The sequence below is a fragment of the Dendropsophus ebraccatus genome, chromosome 8 (assembly GCF_027789765.1).
Source record: "Dendropsophus ebraccatus isolate aDenEbr1 chromosome 8, aDenEbr1.pat, whole genome shotgun sequence".
NCBI lineage: Eukaryota > Metazoa > Chordata > Amphibia > Anura > Hylidae > Dendropsophus > Dendropsophus ebraccatus.
The window spans coordinates 113,282,818-113,307,637 of record NC_091461.1 but is presented as its reverse complement, the minus strand read 5'-3'; the positions used below and the strand labels follow the sequence as shown (position 1 = coordinate 113,307,637).

At 44.1% G+C, this 24,820-nt stretch overlaps 1 protein-coding gene across 3 annotated transcripts in view; it reads right to left on the bottom strand.

The window, feature by feature from the left end:
• ST6GALNAC3 (ST6 N-acetylgalactosaminide alpha-2,6-sialyltransferase 3) overlaps nucleotides 1–24,820 on the bottom strand; it is a 210,845-nt gene that overhangs the window by 6,700 nt on the left and 179,325 nt on the right. The window contains exon 4 of one of the 3 annotated variants that reach the window (XM_069981473.1): nucleotides 24,620–24,683. The exons of the other annotated variants lie outside the window; for them this stretch is intronic. The gene's annotated coding sequence lies outside the window, so the exon portion shown is untranslated. Of the gene's footprint in view, nucleotides 1–24,619; nucleotides 24,684–24,820 lie in introns of those variants that run through there. 3 annotated transcript variants of the gene reach the window in all.

Below are 24,820 nucleotides of genomic sequence, written 5' to 3'. Positions count from 1 at the left end.
AACTTCTTCAGCCACCGGTAATCAAATGCCGAGACTTCCAGGTTCGGACGGAAGCAAGCTCGAGTTGCGCTCATCTCTAGTACCCAGACTTGAAGCAGCTTAGACTAAAAGGTTGTCATTAGGATATGTATAGACATGTTGGATTCTGGATGCCATTGCCAAAGAGGATCTGGCAGCAGCTACATCTTCTCTCCCCATTTAAAACGCATGCTCAACCGAGTGTGCATACGTAAGGGAATTAGGAGGAACAGCTGCTGGTGAACATTAGTTCGGCCGACGTGTAATTTATTCCGACTCCTTCATACGTCATAACGGTAACCAGCAGCAGAACATATAGAAGAACATTTCCCGCTCCCGCAGAGTCGCATGTGGATTCTTTATTCTACGTTCCTGCACAGATACAATTTGTCCCTTTCGGTACGAGCAGCGAAGGGATGTTTTTCATTCCAGCTTTTTTTCTAAAGTATTGCTTCAATCTACAAGTTGACTGCCGGCTGACACCCAATCTCGCCTGGAGGCTGTGGATCAGCAGGTAAATGTAGAAAATTCTATTAGTTTCTCGACCCAGGGTTTACAACATTCATTTTAAATGGAATCAAAATCCTACACATGAATAGGTAGGCAGAAATATGTCCCAAAACTGTCCTGGTACCAATTACTGGATGGCAAGGAGAAAAACTCTCCCTCTCTGCCAGGCTGGGGAGGGTTGTGGGCCAAGGGAAGTGGAGGTAATAAATTACAGCTGGTATTCTCGGCTGCGTGTCAGAGGCGCGGAGACGTGAAGAGAGGGGCGTCTGTGTGAGCGCTGTCTATGACAATGAACCCGCACAGCCAGCAAGGAAATGAGGGGCTGCCGGGTTAATGACTTGTTGTGGAGACAAGATTGTTGAATACAAAAGAAGGGAGATTTACCGACATAAAGTAAAGATTTTTCTCGAAGAAGATCTCGTAGAAAGATTAAAAAAAAAAGATTACAAGGATAAGAAAATCCCACTGATGGAACTGTACGGTGGGAAGACGTGATGTGGCGGGTTTAGCTTCATCTCCGTCCTATGTACTTATCGGCGTCGTTATATCTATCGGTAAGAGGGGGTTACTCCGCAGGAGCAACAATGCAGAACTTTATTGTAGATGAGAGAACAACTTTTGTTTTTTTCCCATCATTGGCACGACACGCATGATGACTGCAGAATGCACTGGGTGACAAACGATGGTGCATGAACATTTGTGAACCGTTCAGAATTTTTTATAGTTCTGCATAAATTTAAAGGGGTCCACTCAGGGAAAATCCATGTTAAATCGTCCCTCATCCTGGAGGCAAAAAATTTGTTCCATACTTGTTATTTTCTTTTCAGTCTCCTTCCCCCAGTTCTGAGCATGTTGCTTTCTGCTGAAGACACGAAAATATGTGTGTAAGCTGTTTACTCTGTCTTCACTCTTATCTACCTTCTCACCCCTCCCTTCTAAGACGGGTCCCTGGCCTGCTGTGTCTGCACTCTGTGATGCCGGGAGGGTTAATCACATTGAGGTCACCAGCAACCTGACCTCAGATTAACCCTCTCGGCGTTACAGAGTGCAGAAACAGCTGGCCAGGGTTGTTACATGAGCCTTCTTGGAAGGGAGGGGAGAGGAGAGGAGAGGAGAGGAGAGAGAGATGAATAAGAAGATATCTATCTATCTATCTATCTATCTATCTATCTATCTATCTATCTATCTATCTATCTATCTATCTAATATCTATCTATCTCCTATCTATCTATTATCTATCTATCTATCTATCTATCTATCTATCTATCTATTATCTATCTCCGTCACCTATGAGACATTTTACTGAATCTAGTTTAGGAAATGGAGAGAAGCATAAAAAAGTACCTCCAGATGTAAACTAATGTTAACACCTGGCCGCCCCCCATCTGTAGCAGAACCACAAATCCCAGAATCTCTTACCAGCCATTTGTTAGCAGGGTATATGAGGCTGGGTAGCTCTCTGCCAGATGGAGAGCCGCGGGCTGCGTATCCTGGCTTCTGTGATGGCAGGCAGTACACCTAATATCCTGCTCTATAGTATATGTTACCTGCACTTCTATATGATTTCCTCTGCGTGTTATATTCTTCATTGCAGTCAGCAGGAAGCTATAGACAACCATGTAAAATATTCACAGATATACAGATATGTGCACATCCCGCTTCTACATAGTGACTGCCACTATGGATGGTGGTAACAGCGGGGCAGTAATAGGCCAGGAATCATTTCCTTCTCAGTATTACAGATGTGGCAGATCTGGCTCTGAAAATTAAAGGAACATTTAGTTTGGTCTGAAATTATGTTCTTAAAGCGACTCTGTACCCACAATCTGACCCCCACCCCCCCCAAACCACTTGTACCTTCGGATAGCTGCTTTTAATCCAAGATCTGTCCCGGGGTCCGTTCAGCAGGTGATGCAGTTATTGCCATAAAAAACTACTTTTAAACTTGCAGTCCCGTGCCCTACGGGCGTATCTGCGCCTTAACTTTGCACCACCCCTCCGTCCCTCCTCCCCACCCTCCTCTTCATTAGGAATGCCACTGGAACATTTTCTCCATGCTGAACATTGCATTGCTTATTAATCCAGTCCATGTGTCAGGCTGACACAGATGGGGAATTGGAGGCAATCTGCCTGGAGCATTCCTAATGATGAGGAGGGTGGGGAGTAGGGACGGAGGGGTGGTGCAAAGTTAGGGCACAGATACGCCCGTAGGGCAAGGGTCTGCAAGCTTAAAAGTTGTTTTTTAGCACAATAAGTGCATCACCTGCTGAACGGACCCCGGGACAGATCTTGGATTAAAAGCAGCTATCCAAAGGTACAAGTGGTTTGGGGGGGGGGGGGGGGGGGGTCAGATTGTGGGTACAGAGTCGCTTTAAGTAGCAAAACTATTTAAAGGGGTTGTTCATCAAACAAATGTTTTCTTTCAAATCAACTGGTGCCAGAAAGTGCCACAGATTTGTAATTTATTTCTAATAAAAAAATCTACCAGTACTTATCAGGTGCTGTACGTCCTGCAGGAAGTAATGTATTTTTCCAGTCTGACACAGTGCTCTCTGCTGCCACCTCTGTCCATGTCAGGAACTGTCCAGGGCAGTAACAAAACCCCATAGAAAACCTCTCCTGCTCTCCAGACTGGAAAGAATACACCACTTCCTGCCGGACATACAGCAGCTGATAATTACTGGAAGACTGGATATTTTGTAATAGAAGTAAATTGTAAATCTCTGGCACCAGTTGATTTGAATTTATTTTTCAGATGAAACCCCATCCTGCAAGCAAATAGACAGTGTCCTGCTGTTAAAACCATTGAACACCCCCCACCCCCATTTATTTACATAGTACTACCTGATAAGGTATCTGAAATATGTCCTATAAGCCAAACTACCCCAATAATAGGACTGTTGTATATAGTTCAGTGTAATCTACAGATACTGCATCATGATTACAGCAAATGACAAACTCAGCTCTGCTACCTCTGTACTTACCTCTCCGATCACTATACTGGACTGTGACAAAACTACAAACTCAGCACAAGCACCTGGCATCTCCTTTCAGTCTGTACAAAAACTGCCCTGATGTCTTGTCTCAAGATGTCACCGCACAATAAATCTTCATTAGGTGAAGGTCTCCAGAGTCCGGCTGCATCTGTTTGTATGCGCTACGTCTGGTGGCGGTCAAAGAAAATCGTCTCTGCCATTACCATAATGAAAGGTAAGCGGATGCAGAGACGGACACGGGCACCAATAGCTGTTCACGTGCTGGATATCATATCCCATACCTGAGTCATGTAGTATACTCCAGTTACATCTAAAGCTGCATTCAAATCATGGTTGCATGTTGTGATTCAGATTGTCTCATACTGCCCCCTGCTGGTTATGTCTCCAAGTTGTATACTCAGACTATGTATTAAAAAATGTGGCTAACATTGGTTTTGTGAATGCGACTTCCATGCTATGTGTCAAGTAGCCATGCCAACCAGCAATCCTATAGGACATCGGCCTTATTAGAAGGAGATCCGGCCTAACCATCGCACCCAAGTAACATGGTACATCCATTACTTCACTCTTGTTCCTTTTTGCCCCTAACCTTAAGTGATTCTTAGACATGGGTCCTAACATTGTCACCTGGTACCTGTTTTCTACTCCTGGTTTTGGCCCCTCACCTACTCCCTGACTAAGAGTCATTTTACATGGCCCAACATGGAGCCGTGCAAATGCTCGTTTGAAAGAGCCTTTATGTGGCACAATTTATCAAAGGGCTGGGACGCACAAATGATCCTTGAATTGTTCATGCAGTGCTGTCAGTTTCCAGATCATGCAAACGGTGCATACTTACCATCAGCGCTGCTGTGTGATCCGCCACTGTCAGATCTTGTCCTGTTACCGCAGTAACTACAGGCCGCAGTCCGGACTCCTCCACAATAATTCACAGCCAGAGGAAGCACACAGCGGCTGTCTGGAGGTAACAGTGCCGGATCATACCGCAGCGCACTAGGTAAGTATGCACTGCATGTGTGATCTGGAAACTGACAGCAAGCATATATGCATAACTATGCTGTCAGTTTTCCTTTGCTGGTGACAAGATGGACCTGAACTCCAATCAAACCAATGCCAAAGTGGTGCTAGACATGTGTAGACTACGGTATAGACGTATGGTTCATGCGGTATTAGTTTTCATACCCTGATGCTTATCGTGCACTGTATAGTAAGGATCTGTGTGGTGGTGACATGGTGGTAACCCTCATCTAGATATCCTATATGCATAAACTGACAGCAAGGACAAAGCGTCCTCACTTTTTTTATTCCTATTTTTTTTTTTTTTAATTATTACTATTACTATAAGTGATTATTTTGCAGCACAGCTGGATTCTGGAACATGCGATGGTTTTTTATCCAACATGGTGGCTCCCGGCCAAGTTCCACATTGCAATCCTCATCCACTTCTATGTAAATCTAACTTTCCTTCTATCTCTCTGTTATTTCAGTCTTGTTCCTGTCTGCGCATCCCCCTGTAAAGTTTAACAGCATGGCTGTGACTTCAGGAAACCATTAAGGTCTCTTCTGCAGAAGGTTTATTGATATACCCTTTCTTGTGTCAATTTCCATCACAATCATGGCTCCAGGCCCAGCTAGAACTTGGCTGTATTTACTTAGTTACACGAATCCCAGCGAACGGGGAGACATATTTCCTCTCCACCGCTCCGCTCTTTCTGCATTAACTATGGCGGAGTACCATTGTCTTTACTCCGCGGCTTGATTGAAGATTTTCTGTATAGTTGTCTCCAGTCTGTGGCTTTACAGCTATTACAGAGCTACAACTCCCAGCAGGCCCTGACAGCCACAGGGTGGAGGTTGTAGTAATACAACAGCTGGAGAGCCACAGGGTGGAGGTTGTAGTACTACAACAGCTGGAGAGCCACAGGGTGGAGGTTGTAGTACTACAATAGCTGGAGAGCCACAGGGTGGAGGTTGTAGTACTACAACAGCTGGAGAGCAACAGGGTGGAGGTTGTAGTACTACAACAGCTGGAGAGCAACAGGGTGGAGGTTGTTGTAGTACTACAACAACAGCTGGGGAGCCACAGGGTGGAGGTTGTTGTAGTACTACAACAGCAGCTGGAGAGCCACAGGGTGGAGGTTGTAGTGCTACAACAACAGCTGGAGAGCCACAGGGTGGAGGTTGTAGTACTACAACAACATCTGGAGAGCCACAGGGTGGAGGTTGTAGTGCTACAACAACAGCTGGAGAGCCACAGGGTGGAGGTTGTAGTACTACAATAGCTGGAGAGCCACAGGGTGGAGGTTGTAGTACTACAACAGCTGAAGAGCAACAGGGTGGAGGTTGTAGTACTACAACAGCTGGAGAGCCACAGGGTGGAGGTTGTAGTACTACAACAGCAGCTGGAGAGCCACAGGGTGGAGGTTGTAGTACTACAATAGCTGGAGAGCCACAGGGTGGAGGTTGTAGTACTACAACAGCAGCTGGAGCCACAGGGTGGAGGTTGTAGTACTACAACAACAGCTGAAGAGCCACAGGGTGGAGGTTGTAGTACTACAATAGCTGGAGAGCCACAGGGTGGAGGTTGTAGTACTACAACAGCTGAAGAGCAACAGGGTGGAGGTTGTAGTACTACAACAGCAGCTGGAGAGCCAGAGGGTGGAGGTTGTAGTACTACAACAGCAGCTGGAGAGCCACAGGGTGGAGGTTGTAGTACTACAACAGCAGCTGGAGAGCCACAGGGTGGAGGTTGTAGTACTACAACAGCTGGAGAGCCACAGGGTGGAGGTTGTAGTACTACAACAGCTGGAGAGCCACAGGGTGGAGGTTGTAGTACTACAACAGCTGGAGAGCCACAGGGTGGAGGTTGTAGTACTACAACAGCAGCTGGAGAGCCACAGGGTGGAGGTTGTAGTACTACAACAGCATCTGGAGAGCCACAGGGTGGAGGTTGTAGTACTACAACAACAGCTGGAGAGCCACAGGGTGGAGGTTGTAGTACTACAACAGCAGCTGGAGAGCCACAGGGTGGAGGTTGTAGTACTACAACATCTGGAGAGCCACAGGGTGGAGGTTGTAGTACTACAACAGCATCTGGAGAGCCACAGGTGGGATAATATTGTTTGCGGGTGATAATTAACAATAGAGTTGTGTGATGTTAAAATTCCCAACAAATTTTTGCCCATGTATAGCAGTCTGTATTCTGTCTATGAAGCAGCAGGTTTAGTCTGCCCATACACATTAAAGGGGTTGTCCACGAGGTTTTTCTTTCAAATTAACTGGTGTCAGAAAGTTATATACATCTGTAATGCTGCGTTTACACGGAACAATTATCAAGCGAATTCGCGCGATAACGGTCGAATTCGAACGATAACCGTACGTGTAAACGCAGCGAACGATCACCGATTGATCTTTCAACAGGTTCTTAAATCGTCGTTGATCGTTCGCAAAAAATTCGCAGATCGTTCCATGTGAACAGTCATTCGCCGATTTAAGCAATATGTGAGATAGGCTTTAAGCGATCTCAAAACGAATTTCTGTACGATATATCGTACCGTCTAAACGCTGATCGTTATGAAAAAAAAACCTTACTCCGACATCGTTAATCGTACGATCGGGCGAATTATCGCTCCGTGTAAACGTAGCATAATTTACTTCAGTTTAAAAATCTCAAGTCTTCCCATACTTATCAGCGGCTGTATGTCCTGCAGGAAATGATGTTTTATTTACATTCAAAAACCGTGCTCTCTGCTGACATCTCTGGCCGAGACAGGAACTGTCCTGAAAACCTCTCCTGCTCAAAACACATGTTCTATTGTAATGAATGGAATCCCGTCTGGAGCGTATATACATAGTATACGCTCTGGCCGGGATTCCATCTGGCTGTAAAAAAAACTGACAAGTCAGTTTTCTGCGGCCGCTATTCATGAATAGTAGCTGCAGAGAATCTGTCAGTTCAAACATTGGAGGGTGCGGCTCCGGCCGCATGCTCCATTGTGTGCAGTGGTGGTGAATTAGGATGAATCGGAATTCAGCAGAAATGAAGATCACAGCAGTACTGGCCAGGATGATCTTCAGTAACGCTGGCCGTTCTGTGAGGTCAAAGAACGGCCGGTGTTATTCTCTGCCTGTGAACTCTGTGTTGATCAACTATGGGTGCCTGGAAACGCTGGATCCAGTCCTGGTCTTGTCAGATATCAGCAGAATACATAACCATCCCTGCCGAATGGACACTGTGTAGTATTAGTTGCACTTTTCCCTTTAAGTACACAGAAGAAAAATTTGTTAAGTTTCCAAGAGATTACGGCGTGGCCATTTTTCAATTCTTCCCCTTATAGTTTGCACAGAATTCTCACAAATCACTGTGTCTACCAGTGAAATATAACACCAATCAAAATAACTCAATATTACACATTAAATGCTAATGTAACTACTTATTCACTGACACTTCCAGCGAGAAAATAGATTCGGCAGAACAGGTAAAATACGATCTTCAGCATTAGGAAAAAAACGGAACAATAAATAAAAGGGAAACATCACAGAGAATACATTAATTATCTCTCACCGGCTCCTCCGATAAATGTGATGCGGATCATTTGCTAAAAATTGCTGCTATAATGAGCGGCTGAACAGTCAGGAGCTGAGGAGGAATTCTGCTAAAGTCAAAGTGAAACTCGTCGGGCGTCTTCTTTAGTCAAGTTATTATATGCTATATCTCTTCATCGGAAAAGTTGTGTGACAACAAAGTTATACTTACTTGTATCCAGGTCCAGTCTCCTGAAGCTTTTTAGTCTTGGTTGGAAAAAAAAGAGACTAAACACAGGAAGTTCTGGTCATCTGCGCTCACAGAGAAGGCAGTCATGTGATTGACCGACGCATTGAGCTGTGACACCCTGTACTGGCCGGGACTTACTGTGTTTAGTCTTTTTTTTTTCAATCAGCACAAGACTAAAAAAATCGCCTTCAGGGATCATTTCACTGTTACACCTTGACCCCCTGATGAAATTGTTAATTGCGGGAGAAACACGTCAGAGGGGTAACAGAAAATCAGTTATTTATCCAGTTTTATTTATTAATTTTATTGTGGGCCAATATCTTTGGGTTTTCTGTCAAGGCATGATGGGACAGTTGGAAGGCCGAAGGTTCCCCATCCCTGTTCTTACCAATGCAATGGCAGCCATATTGGTCTCCTTTAAACTTCTCCAGAATGACAAAATAAAAAAAATATATATATATTTGAAGGACTTCTACGCACTCAGCATTGACTTTGTGGAGTATATCCTAAGGTTGCTGAGCTCGGCCGAGTCTCCAGTCATGTGTTTCTGCATACAATACAGAAGGGAAATGACTTCTTGTCTGACATCTGCTTCACAATATGGCTGACCATGGAGATGGCATTTATAACCTTTTAGAGAGTGTACTGCCTGTGTGTGACTGATGACCACATATGTCCTGCTGGCTACACATATGTCCTGCTGAGTATGTTTACTGCATTCACAGTGATTTTACAGAGCCATACGATATATAGTTATTTCCCCTGTGACTATTTCCAACCAGCGTCAGCATCTCCTCAACCATAAGTTTTGCCAACAAATATGTCCAAGCTACATGCTGAAAAAAACAAACAAGCAAAAAAACCTTGACTTATGGCAGGCAACAACATTTATATCCGCTTGATTTCTGCCATGATGATAAATATGACACAGGGAGAGGCCACGCCTCCTCCCTGCCTTGCCATGCCCCCCCATCTGCCCCCATCCCTATCTTTTCCCCCCTCAATCCCCCACCAGGAAGTGAAGTAAACTCATTCTTACCTAATGACTGTTGACCCCAGGCTGCTCTGTGGCAGCCATTTTGTGACAATGACATCATCAAGAGGGAGGCGGGTCTAAGCCCTGTTAGGCCAGCCTCCCTTTGTTAGACGACACAGGTTGCTCAGCTCTGATTGGCTGAACAAGCTGTAAGCCATCTAACATCATTTTACAGAGTCAGTTAGACATCACAGGAGACAAAGTGCGTCATGGGAAAGCCCAAACCAGGAAGTGAAGAAAAAATGAAGACACCAACTGGAGCTTCAGGGACCTGCAAACGCATAGACTTGTCACTCAGATCCCTCGGCGAGGCTCATTTTGCGTAATGATCAGTCTGCGCGTTTTACACAAACATCCTTTATTTGATTTTCTTAGAATTCCCATAATCCGAATTTGCTGTTCCTGGACAGGTAAACACATCACATTCCATTATGTGGAGAGAAACAAAATTATAATTGGAAAATAATGTCACTTTTCCCCCGGGAGCAAAATGCCAGATCTGAGAAGACTCAGGAACGTCTCATTCTAAACTCGGCTTTACCGACTAATGAAAACCTGATTTTACACAGCAGTATCGGGGAATGATACCCTGACAAGCCGCCTCATTAAAAGAGCATTATCCGCCTCACCCAGTGATCTGCTATGGAGGCGCACAGGCCCCTGGAGGCAATCTGCTCTATTTTTTACCTCCAATTTTTTTTTTCTTTTTTCGGGAGAACATATAAGCAATCAGCTGGAAGAAATGGAATATTTTATACCTAATTAATTCGACGTAAAATGAGCAGAAGGAATAAATGGCGGCTCAGATGGGAAACGCATTGTGGTGAAAAGGCGACTGCTTGTTACCGGTGTAAAAAGGAAACAGATATGGCACATAATATCTTCTGTTGTCTTGTCTAGGAATACGCCTGTAATACACAGGGTCTCTCCGGGATACATCCTATGCAGATGTGAACACTGTGGGATGTAGAGACGCTGTTCTGTTCTCTGTGTAGGTGTGTGAATATATAGGATACAAGCAAGGTATAGTTAAAGGAGAAGTTTGGTGATTTTAAAAATTTCTCAGCCGGCAGGGGCAGGGGGAACATAATAAAAAATCACTACTTACCTCTCCTATTGCCCGCAAAGCACAGTGTCAACGGCTTCGGGAACCCCTGGCGGAATTCCGCTGTATTTGCTCAGTGTGAACATACCCAAATTCTGGATGATCCCTTCAATGAGAATCTGCTCAGGGGTACTGCGATTCACATATGCCAACTTGCTCCTTGGCTGGTAGGAAAGATTTATTGTATTTACAGAAGGTCACGTGACGCCAGTGCCTGGTGGGCACACAGGTGTGATGGCACGCCTGCTTTTAGAGTGTAAGGCCGGTTGTACCCTTCTCCCCTGTGGTCGGTGTCCTGTCGGGTTGCTGCAGGGTCCCTTGAGATTATGTCACGGATGGCCAGAGCGGTGTAGTAACCCTCCCGAATAGTGGTAGGACCCGCCACCCACAGAAAGGGGAGATGTCCCAAGGTTGCGAGGCAAGTGCTGTGCAGGTGGTAGCAAATAATCACAGACTCGGGGGCTAACGTTGACTGGGTTTACTTCTTGTAAATGTGCAGCAGGTAATACAACGAATCTTGCAATACACTTGATACAGTTCCAATAAATACACAAACATAGAACCACCAGATCTGTGAGACAAGTGCTAAGTAGGATATAGTAGAGTTGATAAGGTTGTACTGAGGTAGTAGAGAGGAGAGTGCTGTGAGATTCTCAACCCAAGTAGTAATGTGCTCTGCCGGGAGGTTGGAGTGCATAGAAGAATACTTGTAGAAGAAGAAGAAGAAGAAGAAACAACCTGTGTTTTGACCTTTTCTAATAGTCTTCACACCACCTGATGCCCACTAGCTTTGGCGGAACTGTACCAATGGGTGACACAGGCCCCAGACCCTGTTAACTGGGATGAGCGGAAAGGTTAGGATTTCCTAAGTACACCCGTGCTGCGAGATGGAGTTCATAGACCTTTAGTAACTTTGCTCCACCCGGATCAGTTCCTAGCTCTTTGGCTCTCTCTTTGGATACTGTCCTGCATTGTAGTTACTCCTAGTCCTCGGCGTGGATTGAGGTTATCTGTTGGCTAGTCCTTTCTTAAAGAGTTTGTAAGTTGGTAAGGGGGCTCTGTCCCATGTCCTACCCATGCGGGGTACTGACTACGCACACCCAAAGTTTACCAATCTATTCCCTGCTCACCTGATGGGTGGGAAGGAGGAGGGGGTGCATCGAGGTGCGACCCAATTAACTTCGGCAGCCTCAGATGTGCCAGATGTGGGTACAGATATACTGATCTTAATAAATTCCCCCCAAATCCTTTAAGTGTACCTATCAAAAACTTATTTGTCATAGAAGAAAAAAAATACAAATTTGGTCAGCTCTCCTAGAACACCATTTACACTAGGCAGGAGCACGTTGCTATGGCTGAAATTGCTCTCCTAGCTGACCAACTTTTTTCAGTGTTCCAGATGGGGGGAGTGGCTGCCTCTACTTGGCCGTGCACTCCACCCATCCCACCCAGGTGGTGCAATTATTTTTGCAGGTATAAGACTGATCTTGCATGCCCAGAGCATAGGCGTATTATATGCCATGGAGAGGCCATAGTACAGTGTAGGGTCTGCCCCGATATGAGGTCACCTTATCGTTGGTGGGGTTGTTTACACTGTGTGCAAATGATAACCAAGAGCCTCATTATTTTTGTGGGAATTTCTTTAAGTAGTTGAGGGGGCTTCTTTTAACTATTTGTAAACTATTTATATGTCTGTAGTGGGTCTGTATCTTGCCATTGCGGTGAGCTGTTATATAATAGTGACATGTCATAAGTTTGTATCAGTGGGGTCTGGATGCTTAAGTCCCTGACAATCCTTACAATGAAGGGGTAGACTCACTCAGATGCTGATAAGGGGATACAGATAGGGCTATCCGCAGCTCTTAGTAATCGAGCGCCCATTACACACATCATAAATATTGCTTTGATCCCTAAGAACAATCGGTGTATTGCTCATAGGAGTCCTCTAAAAATTAATGTAAAGAAAAAACAAAACAAAAAAAACATAAATATAAAAATCCTAAAAAAAAAGTTTAAAAATGTTTAAAAGCAGTAAAACTAAAGTTACATACATTGCCTATAATTGTAATTGTACTGACCTCAGGAACATAGATGTCAGTTTTACAACAGGGCGAAGGTGCAAATAATTTTTTTTTTGCTTAGCAGCATATTTTATGGAAAAATCTGTCAAAGTCTGTCATTGCAAAGTGCAATTGGTGATGACTAAAATAAGGAATCCTGTGGGTCTGTAGGTGAAAAAATGGAAGTGCTACAGCCTTTAAACACAAGGAGAAATAAACTGAAGTGCAAAAATGAAAATTAGCCTGGACCTTTAGGGGTTAAAGACTGAGGTTTTTCTGAGGTTCTCAGATTGAAGTCACACCCCGAAACCACCTCATCCCTTTACCCATGTTGGGGTACGTCAATGAGCCAATTGGTTTTGGTGGCTGTCTCAGCCAGAGATTGGCTAAGTGGCCTGTCACTTCATAAACCGGCTCTGAACTTCCACCGGCAGTGGGCAAAAGCCAGGAATACAACGCGGAGCGGGCGGAAGATGTATATACATTAATCATTTCTTTACACAGTCATCAATCATTGGCAGTGCATCGTAATTACACGTAGTGCTGCGCAGTCGGTGGCCAATGATTGTTGTCACTATCACACGGAGCGATAATCTGCCGAATCGGCCTGATTTGGCAGATTACCGCTCCGTGTAATTCGGCCCCAAGGGCTGTAATCCTGGTCCCTGGTCCCGTTATTCTGATCTCGACTGTACATTTCCTTCCAATTCCACCATAATTAATAACTGCCACCATAATGGAGCAGAGTCCAAACTTGGGACCAGGCCCTGGTGCCACAGAAGAAGACACCAGAATTATATTAATAAAAAAAATGTACAAGGCCCCCCCCCCAATCCTCCCCTTTATTCTATTATCCTCCCCTCCACCTCTTACCACCGTACTGGAGAAAGCGAACAGAAGCCAATATGTATTCACCGCACTTATAGAGTTTGAATAAGGGAATCTGAGCTATAGAAGTCATCGTCAATGAAGCCTGATAGCATCCCGCTCCTTGTCAAGGTCATCCATTGCGAGTAACTCAATAGGCATCGTGTAGAAGTGAGATTAGAATGCGCTCAGACCCCCCCCCCCCCCTCGGAAGTCGGCATTCTTTCACGACAGTAAGCATTTGCGTGTGTAATATTTTTGCGATGCTCTGATATAATTATACTCCACCATCTGCAGCCACGTCTACCGCGTTCATTTTTCAGGACATGAAAAGGACCGTAGTCCTTTAGGAATACTACAAGGATCTTTACTTTGCTCAAAAAATAGAAGAAAAAGAAATCCCATCTCTATAAAGGACAGATAAAGCAGAACCCCGTCTTTAATATTACATCCTCACAATACGTGCGCTGCCCTAGTTTTAATTATCCACCGAAAACCTTGAAAGACGCCTGATACAAATGTTGATATAACACAGCGATTACCGTTTTATTGTTATTCCGACGCGTTCGGGGAAAGCGTTCCTTTACATCTGCACTTTCTATTTACAGATTTCTTTTCACGGAATAAAACCAAACGAGAAACAATTACAAAGCATCAAAAGACGACAAATGTTACTTAACTAAAGTCTAGTAAACAGTGTAATTTAGGATTACATTTACAGAGAATGTATTGTGTGGGAATAAAGTTTTATTTAAATTACGGTTTTATTGTTTGTTTGGTTTTTTTTAAAAGGTAGCTGGGAATATTCTCGTTCTTATACTGGCCTCTGGAGTGCACACAATAGGCTGACACTTCCTGTTTTATGAAGCTCACTTTTAAGCTTTACTGTGTAGACTGAGGCAAAGTCAGCGGAGTCATCTCATTCATATGAGATTAACCACCTTATTTTGTTTCCCATCCCCCTTTTAAAGAAGTATTCCTATCTTAAGAGGTTATCCTGACTGTTGAGATCCCGACCCATCCCAAGACTAAAGATGGTGCAGAAGTCCTACAGAGTAAGAATATAGACTGGCAACAACAATGTCTGCATTTCTGGGATCGATGAGGGTCCCAACTCTTGGAATCAGCTTGTTTTCTCTTAAATCTAGACACAGCAATGTTATTTCTGCTAGCTTGTTGAGACCAGGGACTGAAGGTGGCCATACACCTTCAATAACTGTTGACCGGTTAAACATTTGTTTATATAGCATTAATATATTCTACAGCACTTTATAGGGAGTGAAAGGGTAAGCTGCTTTATTAATTAATTAATTAATTAATTAATTAATGAATTGTTCCCTAAGATGCGCTTGGTCTTATTTTCAAGGGATGTCCTAAAATATTTTTCTTTAAAGAAGAATTCACGTCACATGCACAGCAGTGTACAGTATGGTGGCTTCCGGCCACCAGGGGGAGCTCACTACAGCACACTCATACAGCACAGCAGGGACAGAGTGCACAGTATGGTAGCTTCGGCCACCAGGGGGAGCTCACTACAGCACAGCAGGGACAGAGTGCACAGTATAGCAGCTTCAGCCACCAGGGGGAGCTCACTACAGCACACTCATACAGCACAGCATCGACAGAGTGCACAGTATGGCAGCTTCAGCCACCAGGGGGAGCTCACTACAGCACAGCAGGGACAGAGTGCACAGTATAGCAGCTTCAGCCACCAGGGGGAGCTCACTACAGCACACTCATACAGCACAGCATCGACAGAGTGCACAGTATGGCAGCTTCAGCCACCAGGGGAAGCTCACTACAGCACACTCGTACAGCACAGCAGGGACAGAGTGCACAATATGGCAGCTTCAGCAATCAGGGGGAGCTCACTACAGCACACTCATACAGCACAGCAGGGAAAGTGTACGGTATGGCGGCAGGCGACAGAATAACGGCTTCTTAATGCCTTGCCTGCACATTTACAAGTGACGGCCGCGGATGATGGTGATGGTCTTCATGTTCTGCATGCAGCTGAAGGTAGGGGACAACAGCAATGGGCTGAAAAGAATCCCAGCTGCATGCCCTTGTGTTCTGTTTGGCGGGCATGCTTCCAAACAAAAACTTTGCTAGGTCTTACTTTCGGGGGAGGCCTTATATTTGGCAATTCAGCAAACCCTCTACTAGGTCTTATTTTCAGGGAACAGGGTATATGTTTTACTAGCAGGACCCCCCGCAGGACAGATTCTCGTGCACAGGGGCCGGCCATGTCACGGTTTTGTTAGCTTTAATAATTAGTTTCCTGTACGGCAAGTTTATCGCTCTCGCTGACGCATGCGGCACTCAAGTTGTAACAAGCGGAGCTGGAAACTAGTTAAGGCGTAGTATTGATTAAGTTTTACGTCAACTTTATTGATAGCATCTAGAGGGAGCAATAAGACGCTCTCATCTGTTAAAGTCATACTCCTTACAATTACCTGCTAATGAGTAATTAATCATAACATAGATATGATCCAAACAGGCTCCATCCTGAACGCTGCAGCTGTGGGTCCTGGATCCTTGAGTCGTCTTCTTATGTCACATGTTATCATGTCTTATATAGAGATGAGAGAACCTGCCGGATTTCAGGTTTGTACGAACCAGAAATCTCGGCATCTGACTCCCGCTGTCTGCCGACTCCGTGCAGCGGGTGAATCTAGTCTTATATCATACTTACCAGTACTGGAAAATTCAAAAACACCCTGCACCAAAAAAAAATAAAAAAAATGTAGAAACACCAAACCTGGTACGAATGATCAGCCACTCCACCCTTTCCGTCATCTAATTGTTGATCATTGAAATGAAAATCGTGACTGCTGGCAACTGCTATATATACACTGCTATACACAGCTACACTGCTATATACTGCTATACACAACTACACTGCTATAAATATTACAGCTATGTCCATTCAAGGGGTTATCCAGGATAACAAAAAAAAAATAGATTTTTCTAAAAAGAGCACCACATCTGTTTTCAGGCTGTGTGTGGTATTACACTACATTGACTTCAGTGGAAATAAGCTGCAGCACCACACACAGACTGAGGACAAGGGTGGTGCTCTTTCTGGAAGAAAACAGCTACCTTATTGCTAATCCTGGAAAAACCCTTCAAATCTGAGAAAATCATTATGACTCTGATCATGGCATCTTCGACATAAGTTGTTACCCTACCCTATTACACAGCTCAACTATCATGCAGTAAGGGCTGTATATATATGTCATTAGCGATGTCCATGCAGCCCTTGCCTTAAGTGTAAAATAATAAACTTTATACCTTTCCATGCTTCCCGGTGTTCTTCTAGTTTTTTTTTGCTGGCCACAGCTGCTGCTGTAACTTCTGGGCCGGTCTCTGCATTGACAGCCTGCTCAGCCAATCACTGACTGAGACGGGACAATGCTGCGGCCAGTCTGAGCAGGCTGTCACTGCAGAGACCGGCCCAGAAGTTACAGCGGCAGCGGCGGGGAGCAGGCTTAAAGTGACACTGTCACCCCCTTTTTGCATATTGACTTCGCTACACAGGTGTAAAGGGTAAATTTAGCAGTTTTCATACCTTATTTTATATCATACGTCATGGTGCTTGTTCTAGTAAAAAGTGATATTTTATCATCTGCGGATTGTGCTATCTGGGCGGGGCCTTACGGCCGAAGTGCCACTTAGTCCCGCCCACAATGTCACTGTTCCCCCCGTGATGTCATTAGCGCATAAGACTCACCCATCAACGACCATTGGAACAGGCCAGCCTAAAGGTCTAAGCCCCACCATACCAATGGCCGCCGAGGGGGCAGGGCCTATGCGTCGATGTCACCACGGGGGTGGGGCCAACCGTGGCATTGTGGGCGGGGCTAAGTGGCGCTTCGGCAACTTAGCCTTCTATACACGTGTATGCTCAGATCAAACAATGTGCATGTGTTTTTAATGAAGAGAGGAGAGTAAGGCTGGGTTCACACTGCGTTTTTGCAATCCGTTTTTTGCAAAAAAAACTGACGAAAAACATGAAAAAAACAGCTGCATTTGTGTGCATCCATTTTTCCATTGACTTCCATGGTAAAAAAAACGGTTCAAAACAGATCCGTTTTTTTTAATGACACAAAAGTAGTGTCAGCTACGTTTTTGTGTCCGTAAAAAAAAAAAAACGGATCAGTTTTGATCCGTTTTTTTTTTCACAATGGAAAAACGGTTCAAAACGGATGCACACACATGCATCCGTTTTTTCATCCGTTTATTGCAAAAAAACGGATTGCAAAAACGCAGTGTGAACCTAGCCTAAGCTGCAGCCACACACCTCAGGGGACGGCTTATTGTCATAAAGAACAAAAGGATCAAGCACTAAAATTCACTATGCCTGATCAGGTTTTTGCCACTAATATGACCTGTTGAAGGGGACACGTATAATAATGACCGTTACTGACAAAAATTAAAGGGATTGGTCATCTTGTAGGGACGTGTTATGTGCAAATGAATGGACGGGCTGGGTCTGCTGGAGCAAGAGCTTCTCTTTATGAGTGATCCCCCTATTGTAATACAGAGGAACCCGAGTGGAAGAACGCTCTCTATGTCATCCATATGTTCTAGAGGGAAAGGGTTGTTTTCATTAGAGACCCCCTTTAAATCCAATCCCCGGCTCCTGAGCATCAGAGCTATGTAATTGGCATTCTATAGAACGGGCCTGCGCTGTGTATAGCCGTGTGTACAGGGATAGCACTGAGTGATACGTTGCCAGAGGCAATTTACTAAATGTCGTGTCTTCACCTTTGTGTCCCATATCATCTATACTCCAGAACATATAGCTGGAGGGCGCAGCCTTGTGATATTTGCTGGTTTATAGGTATAAATGGATTGTGTTTACACCACGTTTAATGGCTTCTCCGGCTACCCGCTCTATAGGAGGGAAATGTCAGCCAGGGCAGCATCTACCCCCGACTACCAGATTGGCCATATGATATTTCTATGCAGCAGGAAGATAAGTGATTTCTATATACCACCAGTGCCGCTTATCTTGGGGGGGGGGGGGGGGGGGGGGATCGATTAGATATGGAAAATATTGGATCTTTATCCTGCAATGCGAATTAGAGGGGTTGTTCACAATTTTTTCTTTTAAATCAACAGGTGCCAGAGATTTGTAATTCACTTCTATTATTTCCAGTCTTCCAGTACTTCTTTCCAGTGTATTCTTTCCAGTCTGGAAAACAGAGGAGGTTTTCTATGGGGATTTGCTGCTGCTCAGGACAGTTCCTGACATGGACACAGGTGGCAGCAGAGAGCACTGTGTCAGACACTGTGTCATCAGGCGCCAACTGCGCATTGCCACATTAAATAAACTGTTCATACATTACTGATCCCCACTCCCGGTCTTCTCCTGCCTTTTGGTCTCTTCCCGGCACCATGTGCTGCCAGGAAGAGACCAAAAGGCAGGAGAAGACTGGGGGCATAGAAAGGTAATCTATGAACAGTTTAGGGCAAGGACTGGAAGACACTGGGGGGCGGGGCTCGGTCACATGCTCCTCCATGTCGGCCATCTTATGGACAGACTCACCACAGAGCAAGGCAGCTCAGCCTGGAGGAGGGGAGCCTGATTTTAGCTCTATGGGATACACAGGGAGCTGTTGTGCAGTGAGTACACTTACTTATACTATATACCGTATTTTGCGGCATATAAGGCGACTGGGCGTATAAGACGACCCCTGACTTTTAAGCAGATTGTCAGGGGTTTGCCTTATACGCCGGAAAATGTTAACTCCTGCCTTACCGCAGTGTGACATACACTACCTCTCGCCGAACCTCTCCCCGGCAGCTGAGCGTCTCATCGGAGAGGCTCAGAGACGCTCGGCCGCCGGGAGAGCTTCGGGAAAATGAGAAAGGCGCCGGAAGTTCCCGAGTGTCTCCGAGCCTCACTCCGATGAGGCCCTCGGCTGCCGGGGAGAGGTTCGGCGATCTCCGTCTCCGGTAGTGTATGTCACACTGCCTGCGACGGGAATGGTACGGGAGGCGCGCGGAGGCCGGTAACGGGCCCTAGGTGAGTAAATTTTTTTTTGTTAAAGTGGTTGCCCCATATGGTGTGGATGGGGCCATTTTTGAGCCCCCCCATTGTATGGGGAGACCATACCCGGCGTATAAGACCGATATCCTGACCCTGGTTCCTTAATGACCCCTTTATTATTCAGCACCAGGAGCGGCACCTTCCCCCGAGCTATACCCACCGGTTAATCCACTAGCAATAGTTTTCTATAAATCAAGACTCTTACATAGCGAAGAGTTAAATCATCAGCAGCCAGATATGCGAACGTATAATCTTCCAGGCCCAGAATGTTAATCCCGGAGATTAGGGATGAGTCCGCAATCTTCTAAACATCTTCAGATAGGAAATGTTACCTATAATAGGGAGTAACCTGGGAGCGAGGACTGACACGGGGCCTGACAGTGTTAAATCACTCGGTAATAGACACTATTACAATTTATGCCGCTCTGTTCATAGATCCATTTCTGATCTCTTCTCCAAATAGACCAGTTATTAGTAATGGAGATAAATCCTCCTGAATAATGGATACAGATATGTATGAGGCTCAGTGTTCTCAGAAATTACGGCTTATTTTTCTCCCAGCTTTTATCGTACAACCCAAAAGGTCATCTCCTCGCAGATGGGGGAGGCAGAGAACACTTGGCATATTTATCATGAAGAAAACAACATTTTTTTTTATTTTATTTTTTTTATTTTTTTATTGCTGAAATATTTTGATGGATTTTAATGTCTGGGATTTGTTGCATCAAACAACAAAAGAGGCGCTTATAAGGTCAGGGCTTCATGGCGGCGGAGGGTCCTGCTAACATAGCGCTTCTCTATGGGGGAATGGTGCAAGTATTCCTGCAGTCGCGTCTTTTTCTACATAGACAAATAATAAAGGGAATGTGTCTTTTTTTTTGATTCTCTGATCACAATTTTTAGTCAATATCATTTTTGTACGTTATTATGGAAGAAGCCATATTGTATAGCAAAAATGTAAATATATGAATCCATATGATGTGAAATGTTAAAAACCATACAGTGCATATGAAGTAGTGCCGCAGAGGAGAAGGTGTATGTGTTAGTAGTAATACACCAACATAGAGTAATATCCTATAACCACAATATATTACAGCCTATACAACACTGGCAAACTGGAGCACCCAGAGAGTCAATACAGCAATACCAACATACTACAATTATAACACTTTACAATATAGTGATGCCCATGAAGCAGCGCCTGTATCATGACTATAGGGCCGATAAACCCCTAATAATGATGTATTAGGTTATGTTCACATTAAATATGAGACCAGCCGTTCCGTGACCTGGACCAGAAAGGATCATCCCGGCCGGTACGCTGAGTTCTGATGCGGGCGCATGAATGCATCAGAATTCCCCATAGCAAACAATGGAGCGTGCGGCCGAAGCCGCTCGCTCCACAGTGTGCACTGACAGGGTTTTCTGCAGCCGCTATTTAGTAAATAGCGGCAGCAGAAAACTGACATGTCAGTTGTTTGCGGCGCCGCTAGGTATCCCGGCCGGAGTGTATACCATATGTATACGCTACGGCCGGGATCCCATAGAAGGCAAGGTAACAGATATTCTCGTAATTTACGAAAATATACGTTGTGTGAACATAGCCTAAGTGTAAAAAAAGAATCCGAAGAATCTGTTGGCAATATACAAATACAGCGGTGCCTTGGATTAGGAGCATAATTCGTTCCGGGACTGCGCTTGTAATCCAAATCCACTCTTAAACCAAAGCAAATTTTTCCCCTAAGAAATCATAGAAATGCAGACAATTGGTTCCACACCCCAAAAACAATGATTTATTATTCTGAATAACATGTAAAACAGATGAAACAAACATTCAGAAACAGCAGAATATGTGATATTATAAGTTACTGTACAGTAATGGAGAGGATGGGAAACACAAGGGCGGACAGAGACTGCAGGGAGCAGGAAGGAATGAGCAGAGCAGATGTGGGCACATACATGCAGCACTCTCTGTCCGGGGAGAGAGGGGTTACAGCTATGGAGAGATTACCCCCACAGTCCTGTCCCCTGATGTGAGCCCCAGCCTGAAGTGGATCTGCTATGATTTGGAAGGTGGGGGAGACTTCCTGGGTCAGTGTACAGGGCTGTAGACCCCGCTATGCCGACCATGCCCCTCCCACCCAGTACAGGGAGCTCTTAAACCAAAGCAATGCTCTTACACCAAGTCACAATTTTGAAAAACTGTGAGCTCTTAAACTAAAATGCTCTCAAACCAAGTTACTCTTAAACCAAGGTACTACTGTATATATTTTTATTATTATCATCATCATCCCAGGGTCATAATGGAGTCCAAAACGGCCATTGTGTAAAAACGGATTTTCCCCCAACTTTTTATTTGTTCCATACCCTTTTAATGGGAAACTCCAGAGAGGATGTAGAGACTACAATAGAGTGGCATTCAACCCGTGATTCTTGCGAAACTACAACTAAAACTACAACACTGGCTATCCTAGCACACTTTCAGTCTTGGTTTTGAAACAGCTGGAGATCTGCAGGTTGTAGACCATTACTATAAGCTAGGGATAAACAGTCATTCAGGAGACTCTATCACTCATACAAGTGAAAGAAGTGGCACTCACAAACCACTGTGACCGAGACCCCACAGTCGCAAAAGATTCATCCCTGTTTACGTTGCACGCAAGTCGTTTAAATGGGAATCACCATATAGCCCTGGTTATAATTTATTATTCTCAAAGTACTTTATGTGTAGACCACAGGTGTCAAACTCACGGCCCTCCAGCTGTTGCAAAACTAAAAACCCAACATGTCTGGACAACTAAAGGTAAAGATTTGGCTGTCCAAGCATAATGGGAATTGTAATTTTGCAACAGTTGGAGGGCTGTGACTTTCGTGATGGAAAATCACTGCCCGAGCCCTCTATTCTGGGAGAGATAAGCTGCACTTGTAAAGAACACAGGAACACTTGGCCGTGCTGAACGTTCCTTTGTATGGGGAGGATTGGGGCGGGCGAGAGAGATATCTGACACCTAGATGATCGGCTCCCAGTTATTGAAGGTGTATGTCCTCCCCATCACGGCTCCACCCTATATAGTACCAGAAAGTCAACTGTTGTCATTGCGTTCTAGCCATTTTCAAAGTCAATGCAAAAATATTCCGTACAAATATTTTTCACTTTTTTTTTTTAAACTCCACTTCAAATGTCACATTATTTTAATATCTCCGAAAGTAACAAATAAATGCAATTATTCCAGAACACAGAAGAAACCTGTATTCACCGCCCCTCGAGAGAACACAAACTCATAATCAATTACAAAATGAAATGCTTATTCTGCCACTCGCTTCTTCAATAAATAACAAGTTCTCCCGCCGCCATGCTGAGTATTTAATCTGCTTTCAAAATTTTCAGACAGCCATCAGCTTCAATTTTGTCAGGAGAGGTTATTACGGTAAAGTTGTAGCGAACGTAAAAACTTTTCAACAGACACTGCAGAATTGAATTTTCACTTTGGTAATAGTGTATTAAACGGTAATATAAAAAGTGTTCTGCAATTTCACATTTCATTTTATTTTTCATTTTTCAGCACAATGTTATCCTGACTTCGAAAACTTGTAAATAAAAGATAGACGGTAAACAGATATAGCACCCAGATCGGAATGCAATCACAATAATGGCGCATTGACCGGCTGGAACACTGTAGGGAAAACCTTGGACTGACTGAGAAGCCGTCTCGGAAAAGATTGTAGATTGAATGTATATGAATAGGTTCTAGGAACAGTCTGATTCATCCTTGTACGGTGTAAAACGCCAACAAGAACTGTATAAATGACCGCTAGAATACATACGCAGGTCTGTATATGGCTACAGCTTGGTAAGTCTTGGTGGCTTCCATTGACCCAAAGTGGAGACAGGTCACTACTGGTCTCTCTGGGATTCAGGATGGTTTCGTAATTCCACGATTTATTTCCTGTTGGGTTTTGGTCTTCGTAATTTCAGGATTTATTTCCTGTTGGGTTTTGGTCTTCGTAATTCCACTATTTATTTCCTGTTGGGTTTTGGTCTTTAATACGAGAAAAACCTGTATGTCTCTGCATGAAATCAGATGTATAATGAGATACAATATGAACCTATCAGCCATATTATGGCTCCATATCTAAGGTTATGTTGGGATGCAATAAAGCTAAGTGCATGAAAGCAGTATTCCCGCTCCAGAAAAAAGGAAAAAAGGAGTTATGAAGATAAAAAAGAAAGCATACTCCTCTGCCCTGATCCCTTGCCACTGCTTTTCTGACGGTGCTTGGTCTCCCAGTCCTTTCTTCTTCCTGCTGCCTCCCGGTTCATGTGACGGGACGAGAACTACTGGCTCAGCCAGTTACTAGCCAAACCAGCTCACCACTGCAGTCAATGACTGGCAATTCCTGCACAGCTGTAAGAATTTCAGTCTTAGCACAGATGAGTATGGTTTCTTTTTATTTTCAATAGCATTTGACACCTTTAAGCCATGAAATATTGGTACTGAGAGGAGGGGAACACTCTCCACTAATGTTAAAAGGGTTGTCTAGGCAAAAATTTTTAAAAATTGCAGGTATAAAAATAATAAAAAGGTTATCAGTCACGGGCCCCTTAAAATCCAGAATGGCCCAAATCAGGTGGCCCATTTTGATCTTTGCCATTGGTTCCTTTCCTATGTAAGCCCCTGACCAATGAGAACAGCCAAGCGTCAAAGTCTGTGGGATTTACAAAAAGTTAAAAATATGGTAAAAGGGTTCATAAAGATACTGGCCAAAGAAGGAACAACTGATCCGGGCACCTTTTTGAAGAAAGACACAAGCCCAAGAGGTCATCCATTGTGCTATCATTATATTTTATGGGTTTTTTTATACAATTTTTTTTTTTAATACTGCCTTTTGAATCTTTTATTTCCCCTTTGGATGGATTCATATCTATTCCAGTCATGTTAAAAGTTTTCCAATTTTATTTTTTTCTGCAGAAGACAGGGAAAACGGAATTCTCCCAAAATGAACAGAAAATCTACAAGGATGAGGACTATGAGCTCAACAATGACCTGGAGGTGTAAAATTTGCGCCAATTCGGAAACCAGATCAGAAACGTGACCCATAGGATAACAATTTTATGAACAAATATCCTCTTTTAATACTTATCAGAACTGGATTCCGGCTTCATCTCACCATAAGAAGGTATTGCTGGCGTCACCACAGAAGACACAGTACAAGAACTGCACAGATGGAGGAGGCCGTATATCTCCTCGCACCCCGGAGCTGATTAAATTTAAATAAAAAGTGAGTAATAAGTAAGTCACTAAATATCAGGGAAAGGTTAGCAATTACAAGTTTATAATTCTATAATTATAAAAACAAGCATTTACTTATATTTAGACAAATAGGACATATATTTA